Source organism: Mustelus asterias, chromosome 22, assembly GCF_964213995.1.
Source record: "Mustelus asterias chromosome 22, sMusAst1.hap1.1, whole genome shotgun sequence".
Lineage (NCBI taxonomy): Eukaryota > Metazoa > Chordata > Chondrichthyes > Carcharhiniformes > Triakidae > Mustelus > Mustelus asterias.
The window spans coordinates 55,376,252-55,395,365 of NC_135822.1; the positions used below are offsets into that span (position 1 = coordinate 55,376,252).

Here is a 19,114-nt window from a genome sequence, read left to right on the forward strand (position 1 = left end):
GACTGCTCATGTGACTATCCAGGTAAGTCTTAAACGATGTCAGCGTGCCTGCCTCCACCACCCTACCTGGCAGCGCATTCCAGGCCCCCACCACCCTCTGTGTAAAAAACGTCCCTCTGATATCTGAGTTATACTTCGCCCCTCTCACCTTGAGCCCGTGACCCCTCGTGATCGTCACCTCCGACTTGGGAAAAAGCTTCCCACTGTTCACCCTATCTATACACTTCATAATCTTGTATACCTCTATTAGATCTCCCCTCATTCTCCGTCTTTCCAGGGAGAACAACCCCAGTTTACCCAATCTCTCCTCATAGCTAAGACCCTCCATACCAGGCAACATCCTGGTAAACCTTCTCTGCACTCTCTCTAACACCTCCTTCTGGTAGTGCGGCGACCAGAACTGGACGCAGTACTCCAAATGTGGCTTAACCAGCGTTCTATACAGCTGCATCATCAGACTCCAGCTTTTATACTCTATACCCCGTCCTATAAAGGCAAGCATACCATATGCCTTCTTCACCACCTTCTCCACCTGTGTTGCCACCTTCAAGGATTTGTGGACTTGCACACCGAGGTCCCTCTGTGTTTCTATACTCCTGATGACTCTGCCATTTATTGTATAACTCCTCCCTACATTATTTCTTCCAAAATGCATCACTTCGCATTTATCCGGATTAAACTCCAGTTTTGTATCCACTTTTGTATCTCTCCCCTCTCACCTTAAGCCTGTGCCCTCTAGTTTTAGACTCCCCTACCTTTGGGAAAAGATGTTGACTATCTCGCTCAGTGGTTCCCAAAGGGTGCGGCGCGCCACACTGGTGCAGTGAGAGAGGATGGCAAGTGAGGCGGGAAGATTCAAGGACAATCAAAGAAACATTTAAACATGGATAGACATTTTTCCAAAGTGATTGTTTTATACTTTCTAAATGTCCCATGATCATATTATAAAGTAGTTGTGTTCTATGTTATGAATCAAGCACTGCACGGAGTTGTTTTTTTTTGTTTTTGAATGTATTTCTATTTCTTATCAATAAAAAATTTGGTGTGACGGGAGCAAATTTTTATTCCGAAAGAGCAGCCCAGTGAAAAAAGTTTGGGAACCACTGATCTATACCCCTCATTATTTTATAGACCTCTATAAGATCACCCCTAAGCCTCCAGGGAAAAAAGTCCCAGTCTATCCAGCCTCTCCTTATAACTCAATCCATCAAGTCCCGGTCGCATCCTAGTAAATCTTTTCTACCCTCTTTCTAGTTTAATAATATCCTTTCTATAATAGGGTGACCAGAACTGTACACAGTATTCCAAGTGTGGCCTTACCAATGTCTTGTACAACTTCAACAAGACGTCCCAACTCCTGTATTCAATGTTCTGACCGATGAAACCAAGCATGCCGAATGCCTTCTTCACCACTCTGTCCACTTGTGACTCCACTTTCAAGGAGGTATGAACATGTACCCCTTGATGGAGCACGGTGACACAGTGATTAGCACTGCTGACTCACAGCGCCAGGGACACGGGTTCAATTCCGGACTCGGGTGACTGTGAGAAGTTTGCATGTTCTCCCCGTGTCTGCGTGGGTTTACTCCGAGTGCTCCGGTTTCTTCCCACAGATGTGCGGGTTAGGTGGATTGGCCATGCTAAATCGCCCCTTAGTGTCAGGGGGACTGGCAGGGAAAATACAGGTCAGGGGAATAGGGTCTGGGTGGGATTGTCGTTGGTGCTGGCTAAATTGGCTGAATGGCTCCTTCAACACCGCAGGGATTCTATGATTCTGGGGTGGCACAGTGGGTTAGCACTGCTGCCTCACAGCGCCAGGGACCCGGGTTCAATTCCCGGTTTGGGTCACTGTCTGTGTGGAGTTTGCACGTTCTCCCCGTGTCTGCGTGGGCTTCCTCCGGGTGCTCCGGTTTCCTCCCACAGTCCGAAAGATGTGCGGATTAGGTGGATTGAATTGCCCCTTAGTGTCAGGGGGACTAGCTAGGGTAAATGCATGGGATTACGGGGATAGGGCCTGGGTGGGATTGTGGTCGGTACAGACTCGATGGGACGAATGGCCTCCTTCTGCACTGTAGGATTCTATGACTCTTTGTTCTATAACTCTCCCCAATGTCCTACCATGAACTGACTAAGTCCTGCCCTGTTAATCTACCAAAATGCATCACCTCGCATTTATCCAAATTAAACTCCATTTGCCATTCATCAACCCACTGGCCAATTTAATCAAGATCCTGTGTGGTGTAGGTACACCCACAGTGCTGTTAGGGAGGGGGTTCCAGGATTGTTATTGGACATCAGTCAGTCCGTGTGGTGTAGGTATACCCACAGTGCTGTTAGGGAGGGGGTTCCAGGATAGTTATTGGACATCAGTCAGTCCGTGTGGTGTAGGTACACCCACAGTGCTGTTAGGGAGGGAGTTCCAGGATTGTTATTGGACATCAGTCAGTCCGTGTGGTGTAGGTACACCCACAGCGCTGTTAGGGAGGGAGTTCCAGGATTGTTATTGGACATCAGTCAGTCCGTGTGGTGTAGGTACACCCACAGTGCTGTTAGGGAGGGAGTTCCAGGATTGTTATTGGACATCAGTCAGTCCGTGTGGTGTAGGTACACCCACTGTGCTGTTAGGGAGGGAGTTCCAGCATTGTTATTGGACATCAGTCAGTCCGTGTGGTGTAGGTACACCCACTGTGCTGTTAGGGAGGGAGTTCCAGCATTGTTATTGGACATCAGTCAGTCCATGTGGTGTAGGTACACCCACTGTGCTGTTAGGGAGGGAGTTCCAGCATTGTTATTGGACATCAGTCAGTCCCTGTGGTGTAGGTACACCCATAGTGCTGTTAGGGAGGGAATTCCAGGATTGTTATTGGATATCAGTCAGTCCGTGTGGTGTAGGTACACCCACAGTGCTGTTAGGGAGGGAGTTCCAGGATTGTTATTGGATATCAGTCAGTCCGTGTGGTGTAGGTACACCCACAGTGCTGTTAGGGAGGGAGTTCCAGGATTGTTATTGGATATCAGTCAGTCCGTGTGGTGTAGGTACACCCACAGTGCTGTTAGGGAGGGAGTTCCAGGATTGTTATTGGATATCAGTCAGTCCGTGTGGTGTAGGTACACCCACAGTGCTGTTAGGGAGGGAGTTCCAGGATTGTTATTGGATATCAGTCAGTCCGTGTGGTGTAGGTACACCCACAGTGCTGTTAGGGAGGGAGTTCCAGGATTTTGACCCAGCGACAGTGAAGGAACAGCCGATATATTTCCAAGTCAGGATGGTGAGTGGCTCGGAGGGGAACTTGCAGGTGGTGGTGTTCCCCATGTGTCTGCTGCCCTTGTCCTTCTAGATGGGAGTGGATTTGCTTTGCATTTCACACTGTCCCTTGAAGATAATTAAGCTCATTTTTTTAAAACTGTGGATGTTTCAAGGGAACTTAGAAGCTGTGTCGGGTTTTGCTTAGCGACTGTGATGACACTTTTGCTGTTCACTCCAGGGCCGCTTAACAACCAGGGTGTGGCTGGGACCCAGACGTGTTGCAAATGTGAACTACCCGAAGCAGTAAGAAGTTCTGGGAGCAGCCAGGATCCGCCAGTCTCTCCGCAGGGAGTTCAATCCGCGATGAACTCAAATCCCTTTGTTTGGGAGAACATCTTGAAGCAGCACCGTTAATTATTTCAGGCTGATGGAATTTTAACCCGTCTGTTTGTTTTACAGGACCGGGAGTGGGGGGGTGGCAAGGGGGGGTGGTGGGGGGGTGGCAAGGGGGTTGGTGGGGAGGTGGGGGAGGGGCGCATACCACACCAAAGCAATCTCACCTCACACTCATCTGATTACACATTCGGTTTGGGGGTGGGGGAGGGGGGGGGGGGCGGTGCGGTGGCTGCCTAATGATCCCGAGCGAGATTGGTGCCAACAACAGTGCGGAGACTGCTGTCCTGACTTTACCCAGACGGCAGACGCACAGCTGGAGCCTTGCAGATGTGCTCGCCTCAGCAATCGTCCGCATCACCCTTCCACACTCACTCAGACACTCTCACACACACTCACACACACTCACACACACACACACACTCACACACACTCACACACTCACACACACTCACACACACACACTCTCACACAATCACACTCTCACACAATCACACTCTCACACAATCACACTCTCACACAATCACACTCTCACACACTCACACACAATCACACTCTCACACAATCACACTCTCACACAATCACACTCTCACACAATCACACTCACACACTCACACTCTCACACACTCACACTCACACACACTCACACTCACACACACACACACTCACACACACTCACACACACACACACACTCACACACACACTCACACACACTCACACACACACACTCTCACACAATCACACTCTCACACAATCACACTCTCACACAATCACACTCGCACACACACTCGCACACACACTCGCACACACACACACACTCGCACACACACACTCACACACACACACACACACTCACACACACACTCACACACACACTCACACTCACACACACTCACACACACTCTCACACACACACACTCTCACACACACACACACTCTCACACACACACACTCTCACACACACACACTCTCACACACACATACACTCACACACACACACACTCACACACTCTCACACACTCTCTCACACACACTCTCTCACACACACTCTCTCACACTCACACACACTCACACACATACACACACTCTCACACACACACACACACACTCACACACACACACACTCACACACACACACTCTCTCACACACACTCTCTCACACACACTCTCTCACACTCACACACACTCACACACTCTCACTCACACACATACACTCACACTCACACACACTCACACACACACACACACTCACACATACACTCACACATACACTCACACATACACTCACACATACACTCTCACACATACACTCTCACACACTCTCACACACACACACTCACACACACACTCACACACACACTCACACACACACTCACACACACACTCACACACACATACACTCACACTCTCACACACACACTCACACACACACACTCACACACACACTCTCACACACACACTCTCACAAACTCACACAAACTCACTCTCACACAAAGTCACACTCTCACACCACACACACACTCTCTCACACTCGCACACACACACTCGCACACACACACTCACACACACACACACTCTGACTCACACTCTCACACACACTCACACACACTCACACACTCACACTCTCTCGCGCACACTCTCTCGCACACACACACTCACTCGCACACACACACTCGCACACACACACTCGCACACACACACTCACTCGCACACACTCACTCGCACACACTCACTCGCACACACACTCACTCGCACACACACTCACTCACACACACACTCACTCGCACACACTCACTCGCACACACTCACTCGCACACACACACACACTCGCACACACACACACACTCGCACACACACACTCACTCGCACACACACACTCACTCGCACACACACACTCACTCGCACACACACTCACTCGCACACACACTCACTCGCACACACACTCACTCGCACACACACACTCACTCACACACACACTCACTCGCACACACACACTCACTCGCACACACACACTCACTCGCACACACACACTCACTCGCACACACACACTCACTCGCACACACACACTCACTCGCACACACACTCACTCGCACACACATTCACTCGCACACACACTCACTCGCGCACACACTCACTCGCACACACTCACTCGCACACACTCACTCGCACACACTCACTCGCACACACTCACTCGCACACACTCACTCACTCGCACACACTCACTCACTCGCACACACACTCACTCGCACACACACACTCGCACACACACTCGCACACACACTCGCACACACACTCTCACACACACTCACTCACACTCACACACATACACTCACACACACACACTCGTGCACAGCTCACAAAGGGAATTGGAAACAGACATTTCAGGGGGAACCTCACAAAGTTGTGGAAAGCAGAACCACAGAAGGAGGCCTTCCGGAAAAAGATTCAAAAGTCTGAGGTCACGTACCAACCGACTCAAGAACAGTTTCTTCCCTGCTGCCGTCAGACTTTTGAATGGACCCACCTCGCATTAACCTGATCTTTCTCTGCACCCTAGCTATGACTATAACACTACATTCTGCACCCTCTCCTTTCCTTCTCTATGAACGGTATGCTTTGTCTGTGCAGCGCACAAGAAACTGCCTCACAGCGCCAGGAACCCGGGTTCGATTCCCGGCTTGGGTCACTGTCTGTGTGGCGTCTGCACGTTCTCCCCGTGTCTGCATGGGTTTCCTCCGGGTGCTCCGGTTTCCTCCCACATTCCGAAAGACGTGCTGGTTCGGTGCTAAATTCTCCCTCAGTGTAACCCGAACAGGCACCGGAGTGTGGCGACTGGGGGATTTACACAGCGACTGTGCCGCCCAAACTTTCCAAACCCGCAACCTCTACCATCTAGAAGGACAAGAGCAGCAGACACATGGGGAACACCACCACCTGCAAGTTCCCCTCCGAGCCACTCACCATCCTGACTTGGAAATATATCAGCTGCTCCTTCACTGTCACTGGGTCAAAATCCTGGAACTCCTTCCCTAACAGCACTGTGGGTGTACCTACATCACACGGACTGACTGATGTCCAATAACAATCCTGGAACTCCCTCCCTAACAGCACTGTGGGTGTACCTACACCACACGGACTGACTGATGTCCAATAACAATCCTGGAACTCCCTCCCTAACAGCACTGTGGGTGTACCTACACCACACGGAGTGACTGATGTCCAATAACAATCCTGGAACTCCCTCCCTAACAGCACTGTGGGTGTACCTACACCACACAGACTGCCGCGGGTTCAAGATGGCGGCTCACCCACCACCTTCTCAAGGGGTAATTCTACCAAGTAGCCCATATAATTGCTTCATGAGATCTTTTCCACATGTGTTTGTTCCAAAGAGTTCCAGAGAGAATCAGATATCTAAAACCAGCAGATAAATGAGCTAAGCTGTAACAAAAGGGCATCTTGTTGAAGTTGTACAAGACATTGGTAAGGCCACACTTGGAATACTGTGTGCAATTCTGGTCACCCTATTATAGAAAGGATATTATTAAACTAGAAAGAGTGCAGAAGAGATTTACTAGGATGCTACCGGGACTTGATGGTTTGAGTTATAAGGAGAGGCTGGATAGACTGGGACTTTTTTCCATGGAGCGTAGGAGGCTGAGGGGTGATCTTATAGAGGTCTATAAAATAATGAGGGGCACAGATCAGCTCGATAGTCAATATCTTTTCCCAAAGGTAGGGGAGTCTAAAACTAGAGGGCATAGGTTTAAGGTGAGACGGGAGAGATACAAAAGGGTCCATTGTCTGTGCGGAGTCTGCACATTCTCCCCGTGTCTGCGTGGGTTTCCTCCGGGTGCTCCAGTTTCCTCCCACAGTCCGAAAGACGTGCTGGTTAGGTGCTAAATTCTCCCTCAGTGTAACCCGAACAGGTGCCGGAGTGTGGCGACTGGGGGATTTTCACAGTAACTTCATTGCAGTGTTAATGTAAGCCGACTTGTGACTAATAAATAAAATTTAGAGGGGCAATTTTTTCACACAGAGGGTGGTGAGTGTCTGGAACGAGCTGCCAGAGGTAGTAGTAGAGGCGGGTACAATTTTGCCTTTTAAAAAGCGTTTAGACAGTTACATGGGTAAGATGGGTATAGAGGGATATGGACCAAACACGGGCAAATAGGACTAGCTTAGTGGTTAAAAAAAGGGGTGGCATGGACAAGTTGGGCCGAAGGGCCTGTTTCCATGCTGTAAACCTCGATGACTCCAAAAGCCTGAAAGTTAACTGCGATTTTTGGAAATATTCAGACGTTCTGGGCAGAAAGGTCAAGCATTTGTCAGAATTAAACGATCTAGCTTGCATTTTCCCATAATCAGCCAGAACTGTTTGACCCCCAGAATAAAAACAAAACACCGCAGATGCTGGAGACCCAAAATAAAAACAGAAAATGCTGGAAAACCCAGCAGGTCTGTCAGCTTCTGTGGAGAGAGAAACATCGTTAACGTTTCACGTTGCTGAATCCTTTATTCCGCGATTAACGCCTGCTCTAGGCCTTGTTGTCCAGGACGCATTTAATCTATCCCGCACTCTAACCGATCTCTGATCTTGTCTTTGGACCCTCACCATTTTCAACAACAGAAAACCCATCATCTTCCACCTCTCTAAATTTCAAAGACAAATCATTCTGGACTCGAAACGTTAACTCAGTTTCTCTAAGTGTCTCCAGCATTTGGCGTTGGTTAGGCCACATTTGGAATACTGCGTCCAATTCTGGTCACCACACTACCAGAAGGACGTGGAGGCTTTGGAGGGAGTACAGAAAAGGTTTACCAGGACGTTGCCTGGTATGGAGGGTATTAGCTACGAGGAGAGATTGAATAAACTGGGATTGTTCTCCCTGGAAAGATGGAGGCTGAGGGGGCGACCTGATAGAAGTTTATAAAATTATGAGGGGTGTGGATAGGGTGAACAGTTGGAAGCTTTTTCCCAGGGCAGAAATGACAATTACAAGGGGGCATAAGTTCAGGATAAGGGGGGAAGGGTTCAGTGGAGATGTGTGGGGCAAGTTTTTTACTCAGAGGGTGGTGGGGGCCTGGAATGCACTGCCAAGTGAGGTGGTTGAGGCAGACACATAATAGACATTTTAGACACTTCTCTGGATAGACACATGAACAGGCAGGGAATAGAGGGATACAGGCGGTTGGTCTAGATAGAACAACGTGATCGGCGCAGGCTTGGAGGGCCGAAGGGCCTGTTCCTGTGCTGTACTGTTCTTTGTTCTTCCGTTTGCGCTCGCAAACCTTGTTTGGGCACTGCCCCCAATTGCTCTTGAGCTGAGTGGCTTGCTAGGCCATTTCTGGGGGCAGTTAAGAGTCAACTCCATGTCAGCCAGACCTGATAGTGACGGCAGATTTCCTTCACTAAAGGGCATCTTTGAACCAGGTGGGTTTCCGACAATGGTGTCTAATTCACGATTATTTAAAGAATTGAATCAAAGTTCACCATCCGCCGTAGTGGGATTCGAACCCGCGCCCCCAGAGCATTACCCTGGGTCTCTGGATTATTAGTCCAGTGGCAATACCACTACACCATCACCTCATCATAGGACTTCTATTGTTGTCTCCTCATATCAACCTCCCCATCCATTGACTCTGTCTACACTTCCCGCAGCCTCGGGAAAAGCAGCCAGCATAATCAAGGATCCCACGCACCCCGGACATTCTCTCTTCCACCTTCTTCCATCAGGAAAAAGATACAAAAGTCTGAGGTCACGTACCAACCAACTGAAGAACAGCTTCTTCCCTGCTGCTGTCAGACTTTTGAATGGACCTACCTCGCATTAAGTTGACCTTTCTCTACACCCTAGCTATGACTGTAACACTATTTCTGCACCCTCTCCTTTCCTTCTCCCCTATGTACTCTATGAATGTTATGCTTTGTATAGCGTGCAAGAAATCATATTTTTCACTGTATCCCAATACATGTGACAATAATAAATCAAACAATACTTTTCACTGTATCCCAGTACATGTGACAATAATAAATCAAACAATACTTTTCACTGTGTCCCAGTACATGTGACAATAATAAATCAAACAATACTTTTCACTGTGTCCCAGTACATGTGACAATAAATCAAACAATACTTTTCACTGTATCCCAGTACATGTGACAATAATAAATCAAACAATACTTTTCACTGTATCCCAGTACATGTGACAATAATAAATCAAACAATACTTTTCACTGTATCCCAGTACATGTGACAATAATAAATCAAACAATACTTTTCACTGTATCCCAGTACATGTGACAATAATAAATCAAACAATACTTTTCACTGTATCCCAGTACATGTGACAATAATAAATCAAACAATACTTTTCACTGTATCCCAATACATGTGACAATAATAAATCAAAGCAAAGTTTGATTCCCAATTACAATTGAGAGCAGCAGATACATGGGGAACACCACTTACACCTATACGGGGTGGCACAGTGGTTAGCACTGCTGCCTCACAGCGCCAAGGACCCAGGTTCGATTCCCAGCTCGGGTCACTGTCTGTGCGGAGTCTGCACGTTCTCCCCGTGTCTGCATGGGTTTCCTCCCACAGTCTGAAAGATGTGCTGGTTAGGGTGCATTGACCCGAACAGGCGCCGGAGTGTGGCAACCAGGGGAATTTCACAGTAACTTCATTGCAGCGTTAATGTAAGCCTTGTGACGAATAAATAAACTTTAACTTTTACAAGTTCCCCCTCCGAGTCACTCACCATCCTGACTTGGAAATATATCGGCCGCTCCTTCACAGTCACTGGGTCAAAATCCTGGAACTCCCTCCCTCACGGCATTCTGGGTCAACCCACAGAACATGGACTGCAGTGATTCAAGATGGCGGCTCACCACCACCTTCTCAAGGGGCAACTAGGGATGGGCAATAAATGCTGGACCCAGCCAGCGACGCCCATGTCCCACGGATGAATCAAAAAAAAATGGAGTGGACAAGATAGCAATCTTCCTTCGGGACTTAACCCACCATTAACCGCACAGACACACGCCAACTGTCCTGTCCACTCACTGCCCCCGCATTGTGCATCAGATTATTATTAGATTTGGACTGCGGTTTTACATTAATCTAACCGTCTAAAATACAGATAATTGCACTTTTTCCTTTATTCAGCCCCGGAATTCAGACAGAGATGCGGATAGATTGGATCTGTCCTCCTTGGAATCATAGAATCCCTACAGTGCAGGAGGAGGCCATTCGGCCCACTGCATCTGCACCAACCACAATCCCACCCAGACCTTTTCCACGTAACCTCAAGTATTTTACCCACAAATCCCGACACTAAGGGCAATTTAGCATGGCCAATCCACCTAACCTACACATCTCTGGACACTAAGGGACAATTTAGCATGGCCAATCCACCTAACCTACACATCTCTGGACACTAAGGGACAATTTAGCATGGCCAATCCACCTAACCTACACATCTCTGGACACTAAGGGACAATTTAGCATGGCCAATCCACCTAACCTACACATCTCTGGACACTAAGGGACAATTTAGTGTGGCCAATCCACCTAACCTACACATCTCTGGACACTAAGGGACAATTTAGCATGGCCAATCCAACTAACCTGCACATCTTTGGATACTAAGGGGCAATTTAGCTTGGCCAATCCACCTAACCTTCACATCTTTGGACACTAAGGGACAATTTAGCATGGCCAATCCACCTAACCTACACATCTCTGGACACTAAGGGACAATTTAGCATGGCCAATCCACCTAACCTACACATCTCTGGACACTAAGGGACAATTTAGCATGGCCAATCCACCTAACCTACACATCTCTGGACACTAAGGGACAATTTAGCATGGCCAATCCACCTAACCTACACATCTCTGGACACTAAGGGACAATTTAGTGTGGCCAATCCACCTAACCTACACATCTCTGGACACTAAGGGACAATTTAGCATGGCCAATCCAACTAACCTGCACATCTTTGGATACTAAGGGGCAATTTAGCTTGGCCAATCCACCTAACCTTCACATCTTTGGACACTAAGGGACAATTTAGCATGGCCAATCCACCTAACCTACACATCTCTGGACACTAAGGGACAATTTAGCATGGCCAATCCACCTAACCTGCACATCTTTGGATACTAAGGGGAAATTTAGCATGGCCAATCCACCTAACCTTCACATCTTTGGACACTAAGGGACAATTTAGCATGGCTAATCCACCTAACCTACACATCTCTGGACACTAAGGGACAATTTAGCATGGCCAATCCACCTAACCAGCACATCTTTGGACACTAAGGGCAATTTAGCATGGCCAATCCACCTAACCTACACATCTCTGGACACTAAGGGACAATTTAGCATGGCCAATCCACCTAACCTACACATCTCTGGACACTAAGGGACAATTTAGCATGGCCAATCCACCTAACCTGCACATCTTTGGATACTAAGGGGCAATTTAGCATGGCCAATCCACCTAACCTGCACATCTTTGGACACTAAGGGACAATTTAGCATGGCCAATCCACCTAACCTGCACATCTTTGGACACTAAGGGGCAATTTAGCATGGCCAATCCACCTAACCTGCACATCTTTGAACACTAAGGGACAATGTAGCATGGCCAATCCACCTAACCTGCACATCTTTGGACACTAAGGGGCAATTTAGCATGGCCAATCCCCCTAACCTGCACATCTTTGGACACTAAGGCGCGATTTAGCATGGCCAATCCACCTAACCTGCACATCTTTGGACACTAAGGGACAATGTAGCATGGCCAATCCCTCTAACCTACGCATCTCAGGACACTAAGGGGCAATTTAGCATGGTCAATCCACCTAACCCACACACCTTTGGACTGTGGGAGGAAACCGGAGCACCCAGAGGAAACCCACGCGGACACGGGGAGAATGTGCAGACTCCACACAGACAGTGACCCAAGCCGGGAATCGAAGCCAAGTCCCTGGCGCTGTGAGGCAGCAGTGCTAACCACTGTGCCACAGGCTTGAATCGCTGCAGTCCATGCGCTGTGGGTTGACCCTCAGTGCCATTAGGGAGGGAGTCCCAGGATTATGACCCAGCGACAGTAAAGGAACGGAGAAGAAAGGGTTGAGAGGAGATTTGATTGAGGTGTTCAAAATTGCGAGGGGGGGTCTGGGGATGGAATAAAGAGGGCAGGGGGTGGTTAAAAACAGGGCGGCATGGACAAGTTGAACCAAAGGGACTATGTCTATGCTGTAAACCTTTACAACTCTATGTATTCACTCCTTCAAAAACCTTCCAGAAGTTAAAAGTGCTCGAATAGGTCACCTGATCAGCCGCCTTTGTTCAAGACAAAAGGCGCTCAGCCTGTCAATCCTTTCCGAACATGCAAACCCACACATTTCTGGGACCATCCTTGTAAAGCTTCCCTCTCCAGTTACCTCTGTATTCTTTCTATAATCTGGTGACCGCAACAGAGTGCTATCTAACAAGATTCAAAACTACACTGATCAATGCGCAATATTTCTCCCAACAGATCTCAATGAGGGGAGGCTCAGTCTGTTGCCTCTATCCAACTTTAGAATCATAGAATCCCTACAGTGCAGAAGGAGGCCATTCGGCCCATCAGGTCTGCACCGACCTCAGTCCCAATCAGTCCCTATCCCCGTAACCCCATGTCTTTTCCCTGCAATATCCCCCTGACACTAAGGGGCAATTTAGCATGGCCAATCCCCCTAACCCGCACATCTTTGGACACTAAGGGACAATTTAGCATGGCCAATCCACCTAGCCCGCACATCTTTGGACACTAAGGGACAATTTAGCATGGCCAATCCACCAAACCTATACATCTTGAGACACTAAAGGGCAATTTAGCATGGCCAATCCACCTAACCTACACATCTTGAGACACTAAAGGGCAATTTAGCATGGCCAATCCCCCTAACCTGCACATCTTTGGACACTAAGGGACAATTTAGCATGGCCAATCCCCCTAACCTACACATCTTGAGACACTAAAGGGCAATTTAGCATGGCCAATCCACCTAACCTACACATCTTTGGACACTAAGGGACAATTTAGCATGGCCAATCCACCTAACCTACACATCTTTGGACACTAAGGGACAATTTAGCATGGCCAATCCCCCTAACCCGCACATCTTTGGACACTAAGGGACAATTTAGCATGGCCAATCCCCCTAACCCGCACATCTTTGGACACTAAGGGGCAATTTAGCATGGCCAATACCCCTAACTCGCACATCTTTGGAGTGTGGGAGGAAACCCACGCAGACACGGGGAGAACGTGTAGACTCCACACAGTGACCCAAGCCGGGAATCGAAACCGGGTCCCTGGCGCCCTGAGGCAGCAGTGCTAACCACTGTGCCACCATGTTCTAATCGGCCCCTCAGGCGGTGTGTTGACAGTTCGCTTAGAGGGTCCGAGTTGCCATGGCAACATGCACGTTGGCGGCCATGTTGGAATCTGAAGCCATGGGCCAGCGATGGTAGTCGGGGCTCCCACTTCCTTTGCATCCCAAGATCGTCCAGGATTCCTTACCCTCTCTTCCTGCCTGCCTATGGTGAGTTCTGGAAGGATTTACCGGGTTACGAACGCAGCTGCCTTGGCCCAGCAAGTCCTGGGGCGGGACTCGAACGTGTTGCTCCTGGCTCAGAGGCCGGGAGGGTGCCCACTGCCACCATGAGACCCACAACTCTCCCCCTTTTTTAAAAAATCATGCTCCAAATGACCTGATCCACCCGCTTTCTCTCCATTCAGGGGGGTTACTGGTTTGGTGGGGTAATGGGCCTAGCGTGGAAAATGGATCGTTTTCCCTTCACAGGAAACATATCAAGAGCGGGTCTTGCCCAGTCTGCAGGTTGAGTGCCCCCATAGGGGAGCAAGTGAACAGGGATGTACTGCTGAGGCTTTATAAGGCTCTGGTTACACAACATTTGGAATACTGTGAACAATTTTGGGCCCCGTATCTAAGGAAGGATGTGCTGGCCTTGGAGAGGGTCCAGAGGAGGTTCATCAGAATGATCCCGGGAATGAAAGGCTTGACATATGAGGAGCATTTGAGGACTCTGGGTCTGTACTCGATGGATGAGGGTGGATCTCATAGAAACTAGAAGCAGGAGGAGGCCATTCGGCCCTTCAAGCCTGCTCCACCATTCATTTGATCATGGCTGATCATCAAATTCAATATCCTGATTCCCCCCCCTTCCCCCCCATATCCCTCGATCCCTTTAGCCCCAAGAGCGAAATCTAATTCCTTCTTGAAATCACACAACGTTTTGGCCTCAACTACTTTCTGAGGGAGTGAGTTCCACACATTCACCACCCTCTGGGTGAAGAAAGTTCTCCTCACCTCAGTCCTAAAAGGTTTACCCCTTATCCTCAAACTATGACCCCCTAGTTCTGGACTCCCCAACCATCTCATTGAAACTTGCAGGATTCTGCGAGGCCCGGATAGAGTGGACATGGGGAAGATGTTTCCATTAGTCGGAGAGACTCGGATCCGAGGGCACAGCCTCAGAGTAAAGGGACGACCCTTTAGAACCGAGATGAGGAGGAATTTCTTCAGCCAGAGGGTTTGGTGAATCTGTGGAATTCATTGCCACAGAGGAGGCCGGGTCATTGAGTGTCTTTAAGACAGAGATAGATAGAGTCTTGATTGGTAAGGGGGTCAAAGGTTACAAGGAAAAAGCGGGAGAATGGGATTGAGAAACATATCAGCCATGGTTGAATGGCGGAGCAGACTCGATGGGCCGAATGGCCTAATTCTATTCCTATATCTTGTGGTTTAAGAGGCCGTCATGTGGTCTGCAATGTGCCTCCACTCCCTGGTGTTTAGCCTCCTCTCAAACCCCCTTCCCGATGGCCGGTAGATAGGGTTTGAGGGCGGTGGGGGGGGGGGGGGGGGGGGGGGGGGTGGGGGGGGGTGGACTCATGTTACAGCTTTGCCCCTTGTCCCTACCCTCTCTTTCTGAGCAAATCATTGGCAGTCGTGTGGGGAAAGGGTGGCAGAGAAAAGAGACTGGGAGCTCCGACAGGCATCCGGCTGCCAGGGTGGGTGAGGGCGGTTTATCAGATACATTCCCCCCGCCACCCCCCCGCCGATCCTGTTCACACCAGAACGCCTCCAAAACAAACATTTCAAATCATTCTGCGAGAGAGGGCGTCTTCGTTCGAGGCGGCACCTCGGGTTCACACACTGTCACACCCTCACCCCCAACCCCAACCCCTCAATCCAGGGAGCACGGCGATTTACCGGGGAAACCACTTCCTTCCGGGAGGAAGCTCAAAAATCAGACACAGCCCTAGAGAGCCGTCTGAGGGACACACACACTGACACACTGACACACACACACTCACACTGACACACACACACTCACACTGACACACACACACTCACACTGACACACACACACACACACTCACACACTGACACACACACACTCACAATGACACACACACACTGACACACACACTGACACACACACACACACTCACACTGACACACACACACTCACACTGACACACACACACTCACACACTGACACACACACTCACACTGACACACACACACTCACACTGACACACACACACTCACACTGACACACACACTGACACACACACACACACTCACACACTGACACACACACACACACACTGACACACACACACTCACACTGACACACTCACACTGACACACTCACACACACACACTCACACACACACACTCACACACACACACTCACACACACACACTCACACTGACACACACACACTGACACACACACACTCACACACACACACAGACACACACACACACACACAGACACACACACACTCACACTGACACACTCACACACACACTGACACACACACACACACACACACTCACACACTGACACACACACACTCACACTGACACACACACACTCACACTGACACACACACACTCACACACTGACACACACACTCACACTGACACACACACACTCACACTGACACACACACACTCACACTGACACACACACTGACACACACACACACACACACACTGACACACACACACACACTGACACACACACACTCACACTGACACACTCACACTGACACACTCACACACACACACTCACACACACACACTCACACACACACACTCACACACACACACTCACACTGACACACACACACTCACACACACACACAGACACACACACACACACACAGACACACACACACTCACACTGACACACTCACACACACACACTCACACTGACACACACACACTCACACTGACACACACACACTGACACACTCACACACACACTGACACTGACACACACACACATACTCACACTGACACACACACACTCTGACAAACACACACACACTGACACACACACACTCACACTGACACACACACACTCACACTGACACACACACACACTCACACTGACACACACACTCTGACACACTCACACACACACTGACACTGACACACACACACACACGCACTGACACACACACACACACTGACACACACACACACTCACACTGACACACACACACACTCACACTGACACACACACACACTCACACTGACACACACACACACACTGACACACACACACACACTGACACACACACTCACACTGACACACACACTCACACTGACACACTCACACACACACTGACACTGACACACTCACACTCACACACACACACACTCACACTGACACACACACACACACACTGACACACACACACACTGACACACACACTGACACACACACACTGACACACACACTGACACACACACACACACTCACACTGACACACACACACTCACACTGACACACACACTCTGACACACTCACACACACACTGACACTGACACACACACACACACACTGACACTGACACACACACACACACACTCACACACACGCACTGACACACACACACACACTGACACACACACACACACTGACACACACACACACTCACACTGACACACACACACACTCACACTGACACACACACACACACTGACACACACACTCACACTCACACACACACTCACACTGACACACTCACACTCACACACACACACACTCACACTGACACACACACACACACACTGACACACACACACACACTGACACACACACACACACACTGACACACACACTGACACACACACACTGACACACACACTGACACACACACACACACTCACACTGACACACTCACACTGACACACACACACTGACACACACACTCACACTGACACACACACTCACACTGACACACACACTCACCCTGACACACACACTCACCCTGACATACACACTCACACACACTGACACACACACTGACACACACACACACACATACTCACACTGACACACACACTGACACACACTCACTGACACACACACACTCACTGACACACACTCACTGACACACACACACACTGACACACACACACTGACACACACACGCACTCACGCACACACACACTCACGCACACAGACACACTCACGCACACACACACACACTCACACTGACACACTGACACACACACTGACACTCACACACACACTGACACACACACACACACACACACTGACACACACAGACACACACATACTCACACCCACTGACACACACACACACGCACTCTCACATACACACACACACTCCCTCTCACACTCTCACACACACACTCACGCACACACACTCACACTCACATAGACACACACACACTCACACACTCATACAGACACATACACAGAGACACATATACACCCAGAGACACACACATAGATATAGACACAGAGATATACACAGACACACACTCCACACTCATGTCAACAAGAGCCTCTCCATTCCTGCGGCTCTTACACTCCAGGTTTTGATATTGTTCCTGCCTGGGAGCGAGTGTTCGCAGCACCAGCAGCCTCCCCCCCCCCCACCCCCTGCCGAGTACCGCACACTCTTCAACCCCCCCCCCTCCCCCAGCTCTGCCCTACATGACAGCCCCTCACATTGTAGCTGGGATTGGAACTCACCCAGCAACGACCATGTCCTCTCTCTGTCTCTGTGTCTCTGTCTGTCTCTCCCGTGCCTTCGTGACGGCCTCCCGTGCTCCGCGCTCAGCCGGGGACAGAGCCTTGCCTCCGCATCTCCATCTTCGCTTTGCCCCCCCCCCAACTGCCCCCCCCAACTCCGAGCCACAAGGCTGCTACACAAAGACCACCGGGGCAGACTCCGTCCCTGGGGGGAGTGGGGGTCTCCAGCGGCAGCCTGCTCAGTCAAACTGTGTGTGTGTGTGTCTCCCTAGCTTATTACACAATACATATTAATGATTCATTACCCAACCACCCCCCCCCCCCCCTCCCCCCCCCCTTTCGCTGCCAGACAAAAGTAG

At 49.6% G+C, this 19,114-nt stretch overlaps 1 protein-coding gene across 7 annotated transcripts in view; it reads right to left on the minus strand.

The window, feature by feature from the left end:
• Positions 1-19,114, minus strand: part of LOC144510033 (zinc finger MIZ domain-containing protein 1-like) — a 255,124-nt gene that overhangs the window by 133,031 nt on the left and 102,979 nt on the right. Inside the window, exon 1 of one of the 7 annotated variants that reach the window (XM_078239237.1) lies at positions 18,756-19,066. The exons of 4 other annotated variants lie outside the window; for them this stretch is intronic. The gene's annotated coding sequence lies outside the window, so the exon portion shown is untranslated. Of the gene's footprint in view, positions 1-18,755; positions 19,081-19,114 lie in introns of those variants that run through there. 2 more of the 7 variants (XM_078239236.1, XM_078239233.1) reach the window with 2 other exon arrangements.